A 5,000-nucleotide genomic window follows, 5' to 3' on the forward strand; every position below is an offset into this window, starting at 1 on the left:
ATATTGAGATAAAGGTAATTATTGTTTATTTTTAATGATGATGATTTCTATGTACAATCCAAGTGTTACCACAGTGGTGTGCTTATTTTGGTGTTTTTCAATATGCTAATGAATATTTACAAGCTTGAATTATAAGAAAAAACAGTATAAATGCATTGGCACTGTGTACTTGCATTGTCCATTGTAGTTTTGTTTACACATAAATGGCACATAGATACCAAATGGTGCATAGATACCAAAGAGTAAGTTACAAGGCCTTCTTGACCTCCGTCATTTACACTGTTCCTTAAATCATCCGAAAAAAAAGGTTTTCCATCTATTATTAATATTATTATTGTTGTTATTATTATTAGGATTAGGATTATGGTGATGAGGATGATGATTATTGTTGATATTAGCATTATCAATATTATTACAGTTATTTTTATGATTAGGATAATTACCATTGTTATCATAATAACATTAACAGTACTGACAGTACTGGAGTTCAAAGTTCAAAGCGTTTATTTAGACATTAACAAATTAGTTTACATACCAGGCAAATTAATAAATGCCTTGTAAAAGGTAATATTCATAAAGGAGAACATGAGCTTCAAAAATTTTCTTCCACAATTTTTTACAAATAGCAGAGGTAATTGTCCAGAGTAAGACCGCATCAAGAGATTGCCTGTGTTTTTTATGCGTCACAAACTTCTACTGCATATATTTTACCAAGGCAGACCTTGGACCTTAACTGACAGCAAATTACAGAAAGGATCTACAATGTCCATCATAGAAGAATATACACAGTAGATGTTTGTTGGCTTTTGCTGTGGCAACAGCTGGAATCACATCAAATATTCTTTTTCATATTTCATTATCCTGATATCTTTCACTTGCACAGATTAATAAGTATAGCTGGAAGTGTTGTTTGGTTCCTCCATAAGACATTTTTATCTATTTGTATGTATTTTTCCGAAGTATAACTGTAAATAATTATCAAAGATATGTTCACCTCATCACACCTGAATATGATACGCTGTTATTACAAATGCCATATCCAATACATATTCATAATTACAAATGATGAGCAGCTCTTGTGTTGAAAATTCACTTCAGTCAAATAAATAAAGTTATATTATAAGGTTCATTTAGAGACAAATGTATTTATTATTCTTGTGGTCAGTTTTTAGGTAGAAGTATTAGTATTATGGATTAGTGACTCAAATATTTCAATTTTAACCAATTAACAAGGGGAGTGCATTTTTAAAAAGAGACCTAATGGCTCCTGAAGCACTTTAGTACTAAGGAAGGAGTCAATTACTAAGCCTATCTGACTGCACCTGTTTAGCCCATTCCTTGAATGTCCTACAAGAACAGTATTTACTTTTATTACTGTTTGTTATTACTAATAATATAATGATAATGATAATGATAGTAGTAGTAGTAATGATGATAATAATAATAATGATAATTATAATAGTAATGATAATGATGATGATAGTAATAATTATGATAGTAATGATAGTATTGATGATGATGATGATAATCATTATTATAATGACTATAAGAAAAATAAAGATAATAGTAACAGTGATAATAACTGTAATGACAGTAATGGTATTAAAGATAATAATAACAACTTTAACAGCAGTGATGTGTTATTAAGAGTAAAAACTTTTTACCAAAAACTTCAAGGAATGAGATAGTGAGATTCATAACCGCAGAACCTTGATTGGGATATTTTAGATCTTAGACGTGAGGAACTACCGTTATAAATGTATCCATATTGGCTAAAAGTTGAATAATTTACTCATAACTTTCTTTAGTATTATAATTATATGGATAGTGTGGTAGTAAAGGTTTAGATAATTGTTAATAATTAATTTTTGAAGATATTCTTTGTGATATATAGCTTTTCAGGGAATATTTGTAAGAACTGACATAGAAATCCCAAGCAGTATTGGAGAGACATTAAGTAGTGGTGAAATGTAATAACGTGCAGTATTCAGGAAAAGAAAAATCTTTTTGTTTTATTTATTACATTTTAAAATATTTTATTTTATTGATTTCGTCCAGACATACAGGACTGATATATTGAGAAAAATGTGATGTACAGGGTTGAGAAAAGGTGTATATATATTTTGTTTATTGGATTTAGATATATTTTAATATGTTGACTTGCTCTAGACTTACAGTTTTGATGTATAGAGAAAATTATATGAAATTGGTTTGTTTATTGCATTGAAATTTATTTTTATTATGTTGACCTTCTTTAGACTTACAGAATTTATATTGACTTTTATTAGTAGGAAATGTATTTCAGTAAATAGAATATGCAAGGAGAGTAAAGGCTTAGGGTAACTATGATTATTTCTGCAAGTGTCTCCCAATTTTAAACAAGTTAAAGGCACATCCATTTAAAGAATATATGATAAGTGAACATTTAGAATTGAGAGTAAGAATTTACAACAGAATTAGAAATAGAATTAATATACATATTTAGTATCAGATATCCTGGTTATGAAGATTTTCTTGTCCATTATTATACGTTATATAGTACTGTTATAAATATCTTTCTTTTCTTAGCTGTTATTACAGGTATATTGAATTATAAGGAAGAGTGTATCATTGATTATTATTTCAGTAATCGTTATTGAAATAATTATTACCTATAGTGATAATGATTATTATTATTACTGTCAGCATCATCACAGCGTAATCGTCATTTTGATTATGAATATTATTATTGAATGTTCATAACAATCCAAAACGTGTTCCAACCTCTCTTCTGTTTAAATGGTTTGATGGAAGAGGAACAGATTGACATATCAATATGTAATTATGGTTCAATTAAATTGACCATTTTTATGTTTTATCAGTGAATATTGTTGGTATGCTATCCATTGATTTCCATGAAATTTTACGAAATTACATTGAATATGATATTAAAATCTGATTCAACACCCTTATATCATATCATTGTACCATCCTTTTCATCATCTTATTGACGATACTGAAATGCATCACTTTGCACATAGATAGCATGAACATAGAATTAACACATTTTATAAGATAATATCTCTGTTTTTTGGCTTTCAGACCCAAGATTTTACTGCAGAGCTTCCAAATTTTAGTCTTCCAACGGACAACACAATCAGGTCAGTTACCGTGCTTAAGATTGTTATTGCTATTGTCTTCTTGTAATTCTACTCATTATTTTCACCATCATTGTCTTTACTGCTTTCCCCCCCTCTATAATTATCTTGATTGTTATTGATTTTTGTATGTTTCTGTGTCATTATTTTTATAATGATGATCATCATGATTACCTTTAGTAGTAGTAGTAGTAGTAGTAGTAGTGATAGTAGTAGTAGTAGTGGTGGTGGTGGTAGTAGTAATAGGAGTAGTAGTAGTAGGTAGTGGTAGTAGTAGTAGTAGTGGTGGTGGTGGTGGTAGTACTAGTGGTGGTGGTGGTAGTAGTAGTAGTAGTAGTAGTAGTAGTAGGAATAGAAGTAGTAGGAGTAGTAGTAGTAGTAGTAGTTTTAGTAGTTGTAGTAGTAATAATACTAATACATGAACAACAGCTGTTATACTGCAACAGTTATTTTTGGTACTATTTTGATGCTATTACTTTTGTTATATTTTTCATCTTCCTTCATATCTCTGTTTCTACACCTCCCTCTCTTCTGTCTCATTCTCTGAATCCTCATCCTCCTATCCCCCAACTCATCATCCTCACCCTCTTGTTCTCCTTCTCATCCTCTTCTTGTTGCTTTTCCTTTTTCTCCTACTCAGTCTCCTCCTCTTTCGCCTTCTCCTTTTCTTCTTCCTCCTCCTCCTCCTCCTTCACCTTTTCATTCCTCATCCTTCTTCTTCTTTTTCTTTTCTTCTTCTTCTTTTTCTTGTCCTCTTTTCTTGTTTTTTTCTTCTTCTTTCTCCTGTACTTCGTCTTTGTCTTCTTCTTCTTTTTTCTTTCCATCTCCTTTTTCATCATCATCTTTTTATTTTCATTTTTCTTCGTCTTCATCCTCCTCTTCTTTTTCTTCTCTTTTTTTCTTCTTTCTACCCCTCTCTTTCTTTTTGTCTTCTCCTCTTCATCCTCCTCCTCTTTCCCATCTAATATTATTTGCAAATGATAGATAATCCTGAGATAATTCTGCCATATTTTGCATGATTTAGATAATGATAGTATTCAGTAAATCTTCCAGAAAAATAATACTTGTTTTAAATATATTCTTTCCTAACTTCTTTTTTTCCTTTTCTGTTTCTATATTTTTTTCTTTTTGGTGTCTTTTTTTCCAGATTTTTTTCCTTTAATAACTCTACAGCACAAGGCATGTACCTGACATGTTTCAGTTGATTTTTCAGAAGAGTACTTGTTTCTAATGAAGATTTAATTGAAGTCAGATACATCGCATGCACAGTGAAGTTATTCATTCTCTTTCCTGAATTTTTCTACATTTCTCACAATGAACTTCATTCAAGGCCTACTGTCCAGAGTTCAGTCCAATACATAATGGTGTAATGGCAAGTGATGACCAATATCAAGGAATCTACACAATAGATAATGTGGCCTGATGAAGCTGGCTAATTCTTTATTTTAAATATGAATTGCTTAGAATATGTGGTGAAGGATTATTAGCCAATCAGCACAAATTCAGAGGTGGAGACACAGGTGTCCTCTAAATATTTTCCCCTTTCTGTGTTATGTTTAATTTTTACTTCTTTTCACACAGGTATCAATATTTTCTACCAGAAAAGATTAATATGTTCTTTGATTATTTGGTACTCTTTTTTACATGCTACTTTTGTATTGTGTTATTGATGTTATTATTGATATTGTTTTGAATAGCCTTGTCAATGCTACTGTTTATGTTGTTAGGAATATTAGAATTATTAAATTTATTTTTTATAGTAATTAGATTTATATATGTGTGTGTTTGTATTTGTGTGTGTGTGTGTTTGTATTTGTGTATGTTTGTATTTGTGTGTGTTTGTATTTGTGTGTGTGTTTGTAT

General features: G+C 30.1%; 1 protein-coding gene across 1 annotated transcript in view; it reads left to right on the forward strand.

The window, feature by feature from the left end:
- The window catches only part of CHES-1-like (Checkpoint suppressor 1-like), a 122,534-nt gene that overhangs the window by 1,756 nt on the left and 115,778 nt on the right, over positions 1-5,000 (forward strand). Inside the window, exon 2 of the mRNA XM_070131396.1 lies at positions 3,082-3,140. The gene's annotated coding sequence lies outside the window, so the exon portion shown is untranslated. The remainder of the gene's footprint in view (positions 1-3,081; positions 3,141-5,000) is intronic.

The sequence above is a fragment of the Penaeus vannamei genome, chromosome 16 (genome assembly GCF_042767895.1).
Source record: "Penaeus vannamei isolate JL-2024 chromosome 16, ASM4276789v1, whole genome shotgun sequence".
Taxonomy (NCBI): Eukaryota; Metazoa; Arthropoda; class Malacostraca; order Decapoda; family Penaeidae; genus Penaeus; species Penaeus vannamei.